Source organism: Hydra vulgaris, chromosome 02 (genome assembly GCF_038396675.1).
Source record: "Hydra vulgaris chromosome 02, alternate assembly HydraT2T_AEP".
Classification (NCBI taxonomy): Eukaryota; Metazoa; Cnidaria; class Hydrozoa; order Anthoathecata; family Hydridae; genus Hydra; species Hydra vulgaris.
The window spans coordinates 2669959-2688519 of record NC_088921.1 but is presented as its reverse complement, the minus strand read 5'-3'; positions in this window follow the sequence as shown (position 1 = coordinate 2688519).

Below are 18561 nucleotides of genomic sequence, written 5' to 3'. Positions count from 1 at the left end.
TAGGCCTTTATTGCGACGATGGGTTAATAGTAATGCGTAAAAAATCTGGTCCACAGCTCGACAAAATTAGAAAAGATATTATAAAAATTTTAAAAAATATTGGCTTTCAAATCGAAATAAACATAAATTTAAAAATTGTGAATTTTCTCGATGTCACATTTAACCTCTCTGAAAATTCATATAAGCCTTTCAAAAAACCAAACGAAGAACTATTATATATTAACATTAACTCTAACCATCCACCCCAAGTTCTAAAACAAATCCCAATTTCAATTAATAACAGACTAAACCAAAACTCCTCAAATGAAAATGTATTCAATTCCTCTAAACGAATATTTGAAGATTCCCCCAAAAAAAAGTGCCTTTTAAAATTTTGAACTAAAATTTACCCCTGAAAAAAGAATACAAAAAAACGAAATAGAACTAGAAATGTAATTTGGTTCAACCCCCATGTAGCAAAAATGTTTCTACTAACATAGGAAAAGTGTTTTTAAAATTGGTCGATAAGCATTTCCCGCGATCTAATAAATTACATAAAATTTTTAATCGAAATACAATTAAAGTTAGCTACAGTTGCACAAAAAATATGGAAAGAATTATAAAAGGTCACAATAAGGCTTTGTTAAACAAATAAGAAATCAAATAAAAATTTTGTTTACAAATGTAATTGTAAACAAAAAATCAATTGTCCAATGAGTGGAAGTTGTTTATCAAAAAATGTGGTATATAAATGTGTTGTTTCCTCTAAGAATGTACTTGATAAACAATATATTGGCATAACAGAGGGTAAATGAAAAAAACGTTTTGCCAATCATAAGCAATCTTTCAAGAATAAAAAGTATTCAAAAGACACCATGCTGTCAAAATATATATGGGAATTAAAAGAAAAAAATATTGATGATTTTGTATTGAATTGGTCTATCCTTAAAACAGCGCCTGCATATAACAATTTTTCCAAAAAGTGCATACTATACCTACAAGAAAAATTTGAAATAATTACACATGCAAATCAAGAATGCTTATTAAACAAAAGATCGGAATTAATTTCTAAATGTAGGCACGAAAATAAGTTTCTCCTAAAAAACTATAAAAATAAATGAGTTCATATAATATTTACATTAGCTACCCTTTTTAAAAAAACATTTTAAAAAAATAGCATAAGTAATCATTTCTAAAGAATTCTTTTTATGATAGTGTCAGCAAACTCCACAAATGTGTGAAAATTTACTGTGGTTAAGACATTTGCAACTTCCTGTAATTTAATTTTTGGTATAAATTAAAGTTTTATTAATTTGATCATTCATTTCTGATGAATCTTTGTTGATGAAACACAGTGTCAAATGGAAAAAAATTTAGTTAAGTGATTTTCTACTAATATATAATTGCTCTGTTCTTTTAAGAACATTGAGCACTCTTATTGTGTAGAATACTTTTTAAAGTTGTTTAAATATATATATATATATATATATATATATATATATATATATATATATATATATATATATATATATATATATATATATATATATATATATATATATATATATATATATATATATATATATATATATATATATATATATATATATATATATATATATATATATATATATATATATATATATATATATATATAGGCTGGGCCAGGTAGGCGTGCGATTTCAATTCAATATATGACCACGCAAATACTCTATGGTTTTGAAAACTTGACCACGGCTGATAATATGTTTTGAAAAGTTTGTATACATTTTAAATGTAACTATAAAGAAGCTTAAAAAAAAACTTATCGCAAAAGAAGCAAACAAATCTTCGAAAAAAAAAAGCAAACAAAAAAAATAAAATAAAAATAACTAAAACTAAATTTAAGAAAATAAAAGTAAAACTTAACTAAAATAAATAATAGACTATAACGATAAGGTTATCTTTATATTAATTACGTTTGGAATAATTAACTTTGAACCACTTTTATTTACTAATGTTTTTATAATATACAATGCAGTGGCGTAGCTAGGGTTTCTGGCGCCCAGGGCAACGCTGAATATTGGCGCCCCCCCCTGAAGCAGTCATGTGAACTGAAAAAAACCTAATGTTTCCAAGTATATGACAATTTTAATAAAAAAAATGAAAATGCTAATCATAATGCAAACTCAATTTAACTCATGTTTCCAATTACGTATCCATTATGGTTCATGTGAAATAGTCGTTGAAAGTGGCAGATGGTCAATCAGATCCAATAATCAATAACTATTTATAAATTATAATTTGATCTTTCTAGCTTTAACTGCAGCAAATTTATCTATTATATCGTCAAAGTCTGTTGATTCTAGAATTTCTTTTTTGACACTAAGGATTGCCAAATTAACAAGACGCTGTTGCCCCATTGAAGCTCATAGATATGAAAGAATAAGCTTCAACTTGCTGAAGGAACGTTCGCAACTGACTATTGTCACTGCAATTGTAAACAAGATTTGTAATGCAATGCATAAGTTTGGAAAGATGTCATCTCCGTATGAAAAAACAAATGAAAGTAAATCCAGTGGAGTTGTTGGTATTGGGCCCCCACGAGATTTAAGCAGCATCAGACAGTCTGCAATTTCAGTAAACAACTCCACTGATATCTGTACTGTAAAAGTTTCTCAGATCCAAACAATGTTGCAGTAAACTTTCTTGATTTTCATCACCATCCGTCTTTAGTAATATTCTCACATGGAGCAGGAATCCAAATTTTTCATTGAGATCATTTAATCGTCTAAAGCGAGTTGTTTGTTCTTGTTTGAAACAATCCAATATCATTTTCAAAACTCTGCTTACTTTATCTTCAGCAGAGAGACCACTATCTCCAGCCCTTTCACCTGGCATTATTCGCTGTCGCCTGACTCTCCTCTCAACTTCAATTTCCCATTCCATACATCTGCCCTTGTTATACGCAATTGCATTTTGGCACAAATGATAACGAAATTCTTTGAGATATTTTTCCGACATTTTCATATCAGATACTGCATATTTAAAGTTCATTGTGGGATCTTCACTGTGGGACTGTTAGTCACTGTTGGGTCTGGATCTGAGTTGTGAATTCATTTATTTTATTATTTTTTTACCTTTTTGGCGCCCGAACTAGAGTGGCGCCCGGGGCGACCGCCCACCTGCCCTCCCCTTGCTACGCCTCTGATACAATGTTATGTGAAAAACTTTTTAAATAAAGTAACAACTTACTTCTAGTGATTCTTTCAGAAATGCGCACATTTGAAAGTTAATAAAGGTTTTTAATAATTTTTCGTAGTAAGATAAACAAAAGAAAAAATAATTAAATCGTTTATTTAAAAAGTTGATATAATTTTTTTTTTTATTTAAAACCATTTATAATAAAAAAAACATACTTGTATAAATATTTAAGAATATATTCATTAATACTTTTGTAACAAATCATTAGCAATGATTGCTACTTTGTTTAAATGCGTTTCAATAATATTAAAACATAAGTAAAGATCAAAGTTTAATTCAAACAGTTTTCAAATAAGTCTTTTTGTTTTCTTCTTATAATATAAAAAATGTATCTACTTTTCCAGTTAACTAACTTTAATGATTCTTTTACAAAGTTTATTAAAGTCGTCGCTTATAAAATTAAAATTTTTTTTTTATAATTTTTACCTTTTTTAATTTACTTAAAAAATTATCTTATATAATAAATTAATATAAATAAAAATTTATACAACTTTCAATGATACTTTAACATCATTAGCTACTTTTTTCAAAAGCATTTGTTAAAATCTGTGGTTTTTAATAAATTGTCAAAACAAAATATTACTTGTGTGGTCATATAAAGACTTTATATTGCACGCCATCCTGGCCTTGCTTGTAAATATATTTATAAAATCATTTAGAAGAACAGAAAAATATTAAAAGCTTATAAAAATACAATTTTTTAAATTGATGAAGTTTAAAAGAAAAACTCTAAGCAAGTCTTGCTAGAAATGCGTGCCATTTTTTGTCTTGTATGTCAACTCATGAGTATTTTGTTTTAGACAAATTGGTCATGAGTATTTTATTTTAGACAAATTGGTCATGAGTATTTTATTTTAGACAAATTAGTGATGGTTTTTTTATATTAAACCTTGCGCAAAAACATATGTTTCAGAAACTAAGAAAGCAAAACTAACAAAATAGAAAATTAAAATAAGTTTTAATAGAAACATATAAAAAAAAATTATTAATTTAAATTGTTTGTGTACTGATTTCATTTTTATTTCTTTAGAGTGGTTGTTATTTTTAGCAACAAAATTAACAAAAAAGGCTAAAGGAAAAAAAACTTAAAGTTTTAAGTTAACCATAAAAAAATAATTTTCCTATATTTTATTTTATTTTTTTTAAAAAGGAAAGCAAAATTATAAATTGCTATTTGTTTGTAAAATATATTTATATAACTTTATTTCACCTCCCCAAGGCCCAGAAGGCCACTACAGATGAGGAGGCTACTTAATTGTGGTTATAACCCTCTCTCAACTCTATAACTCCGAAACACGAACCTTGACGAACAAGGCCGCTGCGCGGAGAAACAAGTTGAGCGCGGTACTACCAGGGACGTGGTGGGGATCTGCTAAGGTTGCAACCACAGTTAGCCTTAACTAAGTTTAGGTTTTCTGAATTGTGTCCAAATTAATTTCAACGTTTTCTGAAAGAGTATAGTTTATTGATCACAATGTATATAGTCCACCAAATCAGAAAACTCCTATTAAGTAATTATGGCATTTTAAACATTTTTACGCACCTTTTTTTCGCGCCTTTTATTTTGCGCCTTTTTTTGCAAGTGTTTTGCGCCATTTTTTGGTCAGCCATGTTTTCATTCAAAATTTTATTGTAAAAGTTACTGACAATTTATTGGAAATGAATAATACAGATGGTATTGTGTTATATTACATAGTGTAAGAGTGGATAATCACATAGTCAGAATGTTTTAAATCATCAAAATATTTACAAATATAAAATTAAAAACTATTTCTTCTTGAATTGAATCACTAAAAAATATCTACATTTAGATCAAAATGTCCAAGAAAAATAGGATGTTTTCCATTATAAGAACTTAATGCCCTTACTAAGTTATGTACATAATTAGAATTATTTGCGGACACCTTGTACCGGTTCAACGAGACAGTTTTGAAGAGGTAGTAAACACTTTCTCCTGATTGCTCCTAATAAACTCCAAGGCCCATTTTTTTTGTTTTACAGAATTCAGATACAAGATTGCACAGGATATGCAATTTTGGTGTAAAAGTAATACCACGTTCCAACATCAAACTTTTAGAGCAGGCTTTTAAATTTTCGATATTAGTTTGAAAGTTTTCATCAAGTCCGGATCCAAAGCAAGACTCAACAACTAAATTTAATAACCTTAAGCATTCTCCAAAAGACTTTAGTTTAATTGGCAGCTCATCATTAAAGACTTGTTTAAGACCCACTGTTTAAGAATTTTTCGAGAAGAATTTCCATTAAATTTTCCACTATGCTGACCAGTCTTAATAATTTGCAACTGTTCGCAAATCTTCTTCATATTCATTTCCGACCAAATCGGCTCCATGTTATCCATTACATGGTTGACAGTTCCCTCCATTATATGAAGCTCCGGTAAAAAAAGTTTATCTACAAGAAATTCAGAGGGGTTTCTATGTACTAATACAGAGTTTATACAATTCTTAAAATTTTGTGCACACTTAGGTGCACACGAAAGTTCTGTATGGAGCATTTGTCCAAGTTTCTCTTCTATCCACTCACATACATAACATGCTCAACTTTTTCAAGATTTAATTTTTCAAATAATATTTTAATGTTTAAATAACTTTCTTGGATTTCTGGAGCTACCAGAAGAGGAAATGAAGCATTTACTGACGAATCTTTAAATGTTTTTTTTAGACCATCTTTATATAAAGACCTGCAAGCTGTTACCGGTTTTGTTTTAAGGTAATCTATTTTAACTTTGCCGTAATTTTCGAAAAATTTCATTGAGGTTAACTATATTTAAACAAAATTTGATAAAACCACTTCCCCCGTCAACAGCAATTTTTAGTAACTGATTCTTAGAATCTACACATTTAAGATCCAGGAGTAGTTTAACAAAAAGAGTAACATCATTGCAGTACGCTACTATAATATTTTTATATTCCAAAGTTTTATCTTTGTTTTTAAATTCAAATAAAATATTTTCTTCGGTAAATAATGGGAGAAGATAACTGTCCAAATCAGAGACATAGTCTTTCAGCCCAGGTTCTACAGCGTTTCTTCTTTTTTCAACAACTCTGTAATTATTCATTTTTATATAATAAGTTTTACTCCAAATATTGCATCATTTTATTGTGCAGAATTAAATTTGTATTAGTATTGTGATTTTACCTTATCATATTAGCAAGTTTTATCATTTGATGGTTACTAAGGAAAGAGAATTCTGAATATAAAGAAGATTTTTGTGAGTAAAATTGGTTGTTTTTGGAGTATTCTCAGATCAAATATATAGTTTCAGTTTACTACCTCCTGTCTTCAATGAAATGGTGTTACCACTTTCACCACATTGCTTTTTTTTAATAAGGCATGCTATCGGAAAAATCTGCCCACCTTTCTTGATCAAAAAAGGATGTAAGAAAGCTTAAATGTATTTAAATCAATATATTTCTGAAAAATTAAGAGTGTAAAGATTACATATTAATAGGGAAAAAACAAAAAAAAAAATTAAGTTTTACAGAAAATTCTGACTTACTTTTTGATACCTCCCATAAGTTTCTGGACAGAGTGATTTTTGTAAGTTTTAGCAGCGTAATCCCATTTTTTTTTCAAATCTGTAGCTGATTTTACTGTTTTTCCACTTAATTTCAATTTCTTTTTTATGATGGCCCAATATTTTTCAATAGGACGTAATTCGGGGCAGTTTGGAGGATTCATCTTTTTCGGAACCAACATTACTCCATTATCATCGTAAAACTTTTGAGCATCTTTTAAGTAATGTATTGTGGCTAAATCAGGCCAAAACAATACTGAAGTACTTCTATGAGCTTTAATTAGTCGTTTTATACGAGAAAGACAACATTTCACGTATTTCAAAGATTTCATTGTGCCCAAACAAACATGAATTAGCGATTTTTTGCCGCAAGAGCAAAGTGCCTGCCAAATCATCAATTTTTTCGAAAATTTATCAGTCATTACATACTTGTATTTATCACTCACATTTCCTCTTATTTTAGAAGCATAGTAGCACTGCCCAGGAATTTGTTTAAAATTCATTTTAACATAAGTTTCGTCATCCATCAAAATGCATCCATTATGTTCATTTTCGTCATCCATCAAAATGCATGAATTTTGTTTATCGTTTCGATTTGGCATTTTAACTACTTTAAAACTTTGATATCCAAGTCTCTGTCGCCATTTGTGTACAAAAAATTGGAAACCATCAGTTTTTTCGCTCGATATCTATCAGACCGATCAGGATGTTCTTCCAATAAAGTCTCCAACCGTTCGAGAGCTCTAGAATTTGCTGTGCGTTTTTTTCGACCACTTCCTTGTTTTCTCTGAATAGTTTTCTGTTCTGTAAACCGTTTAAGAACAGTATCTACAGTTCTTCTTGATATTTTTAATGATTTTGCCAACTTTCTATTCGATAAAGTTGGATTTTTTAAGTGTTTGTCCACAATCAAAAATCTTTGTTTAGTTTGCTCGGTTGACATTTTGAAACTAAATAATAATTTTAATTATTTTTTTCTGCCAAAATGTTCTATTATACAAACACTACCACAAACAAAAAAATAATTTCAAAAAACGATCGTTAACTAGCTTTACCACACCGCAAAACGTGGGCAGATTTTTCCGATAGCATGCCTTAACGTGAGAAACCATTTGTTCCTTGACATCTAAATAAGTTACATAACTATGGAGACTGAATGAAAAAGGTTTCGACAACTTTGCATTGTTAAAAAGGTTATAGGTTCAAAAGCTTACAAAGGTTTTTTTAAATTAAAATTATCATTTTTGATTTATTATTCTTAACATTTCTTTCACTTATCTCTCTATTAGTAACGCAAATTAATACGGTTTTTCTAATACCTTGATATCCGGATGCAGCTGATATGTTATTTCTGAAAAAATAAAAAAATAACATTTACAAACTTGTTTTCTATAGAACATGGTATACAACCTTTCACAGTCAAATAATCAAAGTTATAAAAACGTTTTCTACCTGAGCGTTGTTGCATTGCATTTATGATGCAACCCTCTTTCAACTTTAGTCAGACAATAACTACACCGTGGACTTATAGCTGCCGTTTTAAAACTCTTTATACCAGATTTTTTCTTGGGTATCCTTCCCTGCGTTCTTGCAATTTTGCATATTTCACAGCTGCAAGTTTTTAGTTTCCTGAAATAATATAAAAAATTATAATTTTATATTTCTTTACAACAGATACACAAATAAAAAAACATTTTACCCATTTCGTGTTTTAGCCGGGATAGTCATCTTTGACCAGTCAATGTCAAAATCAATTTTCTGCCTGAGATCAACAATATTTGTTCTTTCAACTATACCTCTACACCTTAAAAAGATAAAGATTGCTAGTACCAAGCAAAATGAGATTTGATTCATCACAAATCTTATTCATAACTAATCTTATTTCTTGGAGTTCAAAAAGGTATCCAATTTTTGAGTTATGTGAATGGTTTTACGTTTATGACATATATACTTTTTATATATATTTATTTAGTTAAAAATCATTAATTATACCAACCTTAGACACAATCCAGTAGGGTATAATACTATCATCATTTTTCGGATTATAACATTGCTGATGATTGTGTCCAAGGTTGTAGGGTACAACCTTAGACACAATCATCAGCAATGTTATAATCCGAAAAACAGCTCTGAAATTTAGAAATTATATGGCTTTGGCTGTTTATTTTCATATGACATTTGCGACTACAAAAAAGACATACTTTTTCTCTATTCTTTTGATGATCTAAAATAGTATGAGGATGTGATTTACCGATTCTTAACATTTTTTATACAAAATTTGTTCTATGATTGTCTTTTGCAATTAAATTTGTGGCAGAAAAAATGGCGGATTAAAGATGGTCGTAAAAGACCAAAAAGGCGCGAAAAAAAGGCACGAAAAAATATTAAAAATACCATAATTACTTAATATGAGTTTTCTGATTTGGTGGACTATATACATATTGATCAGTAAACTATACTCTTTCAGAAAACGTTGAAATTAAAGTGGACACAATTCAGAAAACCTAAATTTAGTTAGGTTAGCCTTAACCTTAAGTGCAACTCTTATTAAGTTTATCTTTCTTCCAATATCTTTAAACTCTGATAGTTGTTTTTTGCAGCCTTGTTTAAAATAAAGATAAAAACTAAAAATAGTATTTTCATTATCAGCATTATATCAAGAAGTGGTATAACTTTTTCAAATAACATCAGCATTATATTCAAGAAGAAATATAATGTTTAAAAATAACTTCACATCAAGTTCAGGTTTATATTGTTTTAGTAGCAACAAAATTAAGGGTAAATGATTGCACAAGTTATAAACAGCCCATCTAAACCCTTCTTTGCAGGGTACGCGGGCCACCCGCCTAGATAGTCTTGCACAGACATTTTAAAAAAATTAAAATTATTACGTTTTGATGAAATTTTTTTTTCTGAAATTTTATTTTGTTGATTCTTCATGTCAGGTATACAGGGCTGGCGCCAGGCACTAGGCAATCTAGGTATCTGCCTATAAAATTCCCTGATAATAAAACCCTGATTAAAATCTAGCTCAAGTAAAATTATAATTTTATAATATATCATGTATAACGATGAGAAATTTTCCATATCCAGTTATTGAGCATAAACTGCAAAGCAAATTAGCGTTGCACTCGCAGGGTATAGGCAAAGGCCACATCTAGTGTTGATATGTTATTAAATAGTGGCTCCTGCTTCTTGTCTCTTGTCTGTATTTATATTAATAAAATCAGAGATAATAAACAGCTTGAGTTGCCTTTCCAAATAAAAGAAATATTTAAATTATAAACACAACAAACAAAATTTTATATTAACTGTTCGCTATTTCTCATGTTCCCTCGATTGCCCTCATATTCAATCAGTCACATCACATTTACTTGCTTGCATTTGGTTAACAGAGTGCCAGATACGCCTTTTGTCTGTCTCCAATTCTTTGAACCAATATCAGTGTACCTCTTTCCCTACCGCAAGCCGCTGATAGCAGCTTTTGTACTAAGTACAAAAGCTGCTATCAGTTTCAAGTACTTTGCATTTCTTATTATTCAATGATGCATGTTAAAAACATTTTTAATTAAAAAGTTCATTTGCTTAGCTTTCTATTGATATATAGTTTATTAGGGGTCGTCTATAAACTATGTCACGCTAAAAAAGGGGGGAGGTTATTGGTTTTGTGACGACTCATACAAAACTTGCTTTTTAAGTGTAACAACTTTGTGACGAGGGGGGGGGGTTGGTTGGAAGGAAGGACTCTATTTGCAATTTCAAGTTCACGCTACCACTTATTTCATGGTACAACATTTTTTTTGAAGTTAATATTTACATTAAAATATTGTAAAATAAGAAGGTTGATTTGAATGTAGCTTTACAACAATTAAATATTACTAAAAACAAACTTGTAAAAATAAGAAATGATGAAGACTTTCAAAGAACTATTGTTGATGCTGCTGAAATTGCATAAGAAGTGGAAACATTAACAAATTTTGAAGAACAAGTCAGGAGAAGGAGAAAAAAAGCGACAGTTCGAATATGAAAACAAGATAAAGCATTGCAAGATCCAACAGAAAAATTTAAAGTTGAATTTTATTTTAAAATTTTAGATACTGCTATACAGTCTATTGCGGAAAGGTTTGAACAACTGCAACAATATAACAATATATTTGGTTTCCTTCATGATATTTATTCTATAATTTCAAAATCTTCAGCAGATATAATAAAAAATTGTCGAAATCTAGATGAAATTTTTACTCATAGTTCTCAAAAAGATGTTCGTGCAGCGATAATAAAGGATCTTTGCAATGAAATTAGAGTACTTTCTGGAAGACTCCCGCAACAAATGACATGACACATGAAGTACTAACTTTTATTATTGAACAACATTTAATTGACTGTCTACCTAAAATATGTATTTCTTTAAAAAAATTATTAACACTTCCTGTGTCCATTGCAAGTGGCGAGCCGAGTTTTTCAAAATTAAAATTAATTAAAAATTATTTTGGTGCAATTAAATAATAAAAATAGTTTTCATTAATTCTTTTAATTGTTAGCTATATTTATTTTAATTGTTAGCTTTATTCTTTCAATTACATAAAATCCCGCTTTTTCCCATCTCAAATTTTTACAATCTTGTAAATAAAAGGTGAGTGGCTGAAACCTTAAATTATCAAAAATAAATATTAAATACTCAAGTATGTTCACCCTTTTATAATGTTTATGCCATTTTAAATAAAATTTGTATTTATGTTTTCGCACTTTCAAATTAAAATATTTTTTTCTAAATTACACTTATTCAAATTTGCAGATTAGAAATATATGGGCCAGGGGGAGGGGGTGTTGTTTGAATTATTTTTGCCTAGGACGTCAAATTTTTACTATAACTGCCGGGCCTGCAAGTTCAGTAAAAATTTTAATTGTAATAATAAAAGTTTTTTTACCAATGAAAAAACAGAAAAACAAAATGCAAAAAAAGAAAACTTTTTTTTTAAATAATTTTTTATATATATATATTTTTAGTTTAATTAATTTTATATATAATTTTTATTTAATAATTTAGTAATTAATTAAATAATAAATTAAATCAATTTTCTTGTGATTAGTTAATTCATTTTCTTGTGCTTTGTAAATTAAATAAAATTTAAAAAATTTAACTGCGATATCTCTAAGCTGTAAAAATATAGTGATATTTATATTGAAATATTTTTTAAAATTAACCTTGAACCAAAGAGTTCTATTCTTTTGCAATTGTTTTTCAACTGTTAAGACTGAAATTTTAGTTATTACTATCGTTTCGGTTCAATTTACATATATTCTTATGAACTCATTGATTGATTTTATATTCTTTTCGGAAATTAGCAGAAAATATGTGTGGAGACAGGCGCAGGCTATAGCCAGCCATTTCTGCTGAAGCATGAATATATGAATTAATATATAGAGTACTTTTAATGAAGTATATGTTTACTTTAATGAAGTTTTCATTATTAAATTTTGTTTAATTGTTTATTTACAAGTATTTTATATTATTTTGAAATTTTTCTTTAGATCTTGAATATTATCAAAATTATTTTTTAATTGATTTTAACGAATGTTTGTCATTCAAAGTCAATGAATCAGTTTACCAATGAAATAAAATGAATCATTGATAAAGAATAATGGAAAATTTTTAAATTGATAAATGATAAAAAAAAACTTTTTACGAAACATCTTGTTAAAATCATTTTGTTAATCAATACATTCAGGAATAAAGTTATCAGTGTTTAGCATTATTACAAGCATTTATAGTGGTAAAGTAAACAATCATTTAATTCAATGTTTAACAAATCGCTGCGATGTTTTCTTTCATGGTCAATAAAGTTTGAAGGATGGAAACTAAAATATTTGATTGAATGGTTGGAGATTAATTTCAAGTTATTTAAAAGCAAAGTAAAACTTTGAAGAAAACTTTGTTCTATAGTAATCTATGGAAGAAAGTTTTCTTCAAAATCTTTGTTATCTACTCTCGATTTTCAAGACAACATCAACTTAATTAAAAATATTTATGAATAAATTCAATTTTCAAATACCAAGAAGATGATGATCTGCTGCTGTGGTAAAGATTTTTATAACTAAAATCTACAATTTTTAATGTAATCTACAATATAAATTAAAGAATTTTTTAATGTTTTATTTTATAGTTAAATGTGTTTTAAAACATACATATTTTTCATATTATAAAGTTAAAGATTTTTCACATTTATTATTTGTTAAATAAGTATCATATATATATATATATATATATATATATATATATATATATATATATATATATATATATATATATATATATATATATATATATATATATATATATATATATATATATATATATATATATATACTTAGGTCGTTAGGAAAGTTCGTAGAACTTCATCTGTAAAGATACAATGAGAGAGGAAATAATTAAATATTTATATATCATTTTAAACTGTGTCTAATTATGAACATTTTAAGGACTTGTAGAAATATTTTGAATGTTTATCAAAAAGTTATTTAAATTTTATTATATACGTTAAAAAAAAAAAATTTTAAAATGGAAAAATTTGAATATTGAGCATATATTAAAACCCTTGCTCTACTTGAAGTTTCAGCTCAAGTCATATCCGATGAGTTGGTTTTAGTTCATTGTAACCAAGCTCCTAAATATAGTACAGTTGCCAAATGTGCTACTTTATTTATAGATGGTAGAGAGAGTCTCGAAGATGTTCCTCGCTCAGGGCACCCTCGAACCACGTATACAGCTGAGAATATTAAACGTGTGCGAGCCATTATTGAAGAAAATCCGCATGCAACATGTGATATAATTGAAGCCCTGACATCGATTAATCGTTTTACAATCAACGAAATCATTCACAACGCACTTAAAAAAAGAAAACTAACATCACGTTGGATACCCCACGAGTTTACCAATCAAAATCGCAAGAATAGAGTTGAGGCATGTAAGGAAAATTTAGCCCTTTTCAGAAACGGCCCATGGAGACTATGTGATATTATTACAGAGGATGAATCGTGGTTTTATTTGAGATATGTTAGACACAAGTCGGCTAATGCTAGTTGGGTTGGTGAAGGTGAAAGTCCAAGACCTATAGTAAGATGCGACAGGTTTCAGCCGAAAAACATGTTCTACATCTTCTTCAAAACAACAGGTGTTGTTCATTTGGGTTATGTTGAAAAGGGAGAAACCATTACTAGCGAATATCATATAAAAAATAGTTTGAAACCTCTTATATGAGAAATAAATAAGCAAAGACCTAAAACAGGCACTCAAAATTTCAAATTTCTCCATGATAACGCTCGACGACATATGACTGAAACCGTCACAAATTGTCTAAACCAAGCTGGAATAACAATAATTCGCCACCCACCATACTCACAGACTTAGCTCCATCCGATTATTGGCTATTCGACTTGATAAAAAAAAATCTTGATGACGATACTGACGTTGAAAGTCAAAAAACTCACATAACGAAGCTACTTCAAAGTATACCCAAAGAAGAGTATAAAAAAACGTTTGACAAATGGCTTGAAAGGATGCAATTTGTAAAGATAACGATGGACATAATTTTGAACATTTGATAAAATAAAATTTAAAAGAAATCTTTTTTTTTTTTAATAGGGGAGTTCTACGAACTTTCCTAACGACCTAAGTATATATATATATATATATACAGGGCTCAATTTAACAGTTGGACATAAGACATTTCGCGGCTAAAACCTCAGATTGTCCGATCAATTTACAAAGTAATCGGACATTTTGACAGACGGGAATTACATTCTATAAAAAAAAAGCTAGGAAAGCAATGGCATGCGATCGAACAATTTTGCTGACCATGCAAATGATTTTATTTTTGTTTACTACTGACCACCACTGTATAGATGTTATAATGATTTAAACGTTTCAGAAATGCGCTGAAAAAAAATGTAACCTGAACTAAAAAGTAAGCAAAACAATTCCTTACAGAAAAGAAAAAAAATTAGTTTTAAAATAAAACTAAAAAAACTCAAAGTTAATATTACTTTTTGTTTCAATTTTAATTGAATTTAAAAAAAATTACTTTAAAATTGATCTTTTAATTGAGCGTTTAATTAAAGTTAAGCGAAACACATTTACAAGTTATTTCAATTGATTGTTTAATAAATAAAATAAATTATTGAAAAGTGAAATTAAATTATTGAGAAGAAAAAAGTATAATATTTTAAAGTTGTATAAAGATTTTATTCCAAAAAGCTGCAAAAAAAAAAAAAAAGAAAAAAAAAAAATTATTAAAACGTTTACGCAGTCTTTTTAAAATCTAAACTTTTTCTAATTTCACGATTCAATAAGTCAATTTTAATTAAACGAACGTTTAAACAATTCTTTGTAAAAATAGTAAAAAAAAAAAAGAAAAAAAGGTAGACTTAATTTAACTTATTTATAATTTAAAGAAACTTAAGAAAATAATCTTTTGAAAGATTATACGAACGACATGGAAAAATAGTTTAAACCTTTAAATTTATCTTAAAAAATACTTACCCATGAAAAATAAATTTAAATAGAACATAAATATATTTAAATATAGCATAAATATAAAAAATATAATTTATAAGTAATGCGTTAATTTTAAACAATCATTATAATTAGTTCTTGATTTTATTTAAAGCCTTTGCGCAAAAAGAAAATTTTCAAAAAGATCATTGATTAAAAGTTGTTCCTAACGTAACAATTTTTCTATTGCATTTAAATTGTTAAACGTCAAAACCAGCCGTTGTGAAATTGCAAAGAAAAAAAATTAGCATTGTCAGTTTAAGCGTGAATAATTAAGTCTATCTAAAAAAACATACAATATTAAATTGAAACTATTTTATTAAAAATCAAAAATCTGCTTCAAAATATTTTTAATATAAAGAAAAGAATCGACAACTTCACTAGACTAACATTAAATAAACTGAATAACATGACAAAGATTGTAATAGCATAATTCGGTTCCATCAATCGGTAAATTTTAAATTAAAAAAAAATTGATTGGACACTGTCCAACCCAAACAAGTTTAGATCTGACATTTTGCACGAGACTTTATAGAAAATTAAATATGTGTGTGTGTGTGTGTGTGTGTGTGTGTGTGTGTGTGTGTGTGTGTGTGTGTGTGTATGTGTATATATATATGTGTGTGTATATATATTGTATATATATATATATATATATATATATATATATATATATATATATATATATATATATATATATATATATATATATATATATATATATATATAAAACATTACTCAGAGTTTCACGCAAATAGCGATCATCAGATGTTACATATCTCAAAAAATAACAACGACAAAAAAAGGTATATTAAAAATACAGTGGAGTGTCTTCTTAGATGACATAAAAGTTATTCATCGTATATTTGTTTTCATGGCGACACTTTGACGCAAGTTCGTTTCGCTTGTTTAGTAAAGGCAACGGGGATGAAATTATATGATATTTTTCCATCAAGCATAAATTGCATGACTTACCACCAGGTTTAAACGGTTCAGCCTGATCTAAAATTTTCCACGAAAGGACAGGATTTAAACCTTTTTTTTTAACACTCCATACAAATTTAGAAAGTTCAGTAGAGTTTGACACACTTTCATAGCGAAAGGAATTATTGTGGTTGTAAAGGCAATCTTTAAAAGTTTTTTCTGTAAGCCCAATATAATATCTGCCTTCATCTTGCGGATTCGTCTTAACATTACATAAATAGATGACATTTTTAGTTAAACATTTTCCATTAAGTGGACATAAATTAATCTGTCGGTAATTGCACGTTGGAGCATTTAGAATTGAAGAATTTGATAAAATTTTATGGTTATGTGAAGTGATGATGTTGCGAATATTTAGCTATAGGTAACCTTCAGGTTAGGAAAAGTTTAGGAAAAGTTTGGCTACGTTTGTCTTGACATTAATTGAAAACGGAGGGTTAAACCAAATAATATTTCGTGCACGTGATTTTGCAATTTTATAGAATCATTGGCAAAGGCAGTAATGCAAAGTGATAATGGCGAAGGCAGTAATGGAATGGGAAAGGCAGAATGGCAGTAATGCAAATTAATTATTTAAATATATTTTGCAAATGGCATTGGCAAAAGCAGTAATGCAAAGTGATAAGTGGCAGAGGCAGTAATGCAATGCAAAGGCAGTAATGCAATGCAAAGGCAGTAATGCAAAATCATCAGCAAAGGCAGCAAATGATTCTATAAAAGTTGCAAAATTACGTGCACGAAATATTATTTGGTTTAACCCTCCGTTTTCAATTAATGTCAAGACAAACGTAGCCAAACTTTTCCTAAATTTAATCAATAAAAACATCCCAAAATCTCATAAATTCCATAAGCTGTTTAATCAAAACAACCTGAAGGTTAGCCATAGCTGTCTTCCAAATATTCACAACATCATCACTTCACATAACCATAAAATTTTATCAAATTCTTCAATTCTAAATGCTCCAACGTGCAATTACTGACAGATTAATTTATGTCCACTTAATGGAAAATGTTTAACTAAAAATGTCATTTATTTATGTAATGTTAAGACGAATCCGCAAGATGAAGGCAGATATTATATTGGGCTTACAGAAAAAACTTTTTAAGATCGCCTTTACAACCACAATAATTCCTTTCGCTATGAAAGTGTGTCAAACTCTACTGAACTTTCTAAATTTGTATGGAGTGTTAAAAAAAAAGGTTTAAATCCTGTCCTTTCGTGGAAAATTTTAGACCAGGCTGAACCGTTTAAACCTGGTGGTAAGTCATGCAATTTATGCTTGATGGAAAAATATCATATAATTTCATCCCCGTTGCCTTTACTAAACAAGCGAAACGAACTTGCGTCAAAGTGTCGCCATGAAAACTGTATTTTTAATATATATTTTTTTGTCGTTGTTTTTTTTGAGATTTGTAACATCTGATGATCGCTAATTGCGTGAAACTCTGAGTAATGTTTTAAAAAAATCGAGTGTTATAATTATTTAGTTGTTTTTTTTTACTATATATCGCTCTACTTTGGTATTGAGCACTCTTTAACAAGAAATATTTACACAATTACTACAATATAAATATATATATATATATATATATATATATATATATATATATATTTAAATATATTCATATGTATATATATATATATATATATATATATATATATATATATATATATATATATATATATATATAAATATAAATATATATATATATATATATATTTAAATATATATATATAATATATATATTTAAATATATATATATATATAATATATATATATATATATACAAATATATATTTAAATATATATATATATATTTATAATATATATATATATATATATATATATATATATATATAATATATATATATATATATATATATATATATATATATATATATATATATATATATATATATATATATATATATATATATATATATATATATATATATACAAATGTATTTTGACATGTATTTTAGTAAAATATTTTGAGTTAAGGAGGGGCTATAGCCACAATTAAAAAAAAAAGGAGCCTACTCAACTGCAGTAGCATTTATAGCCTTGAGGAGGTGAATTAACTTAAAAAAAAAATAATAAAAGTCGTTTTTATTTGTAATTAATAAAGTCAAAATTGGCTCTTTGTTATAACTCTGAAGTTAGGGAAATATGAGATTGTGGTTCATTTTGAAAATTAAATACTAATTGAGTGTTTTAGTGATTTAAATCAATTTTTGTTTCTTTTGACTAGTTCTGCTTTAAAA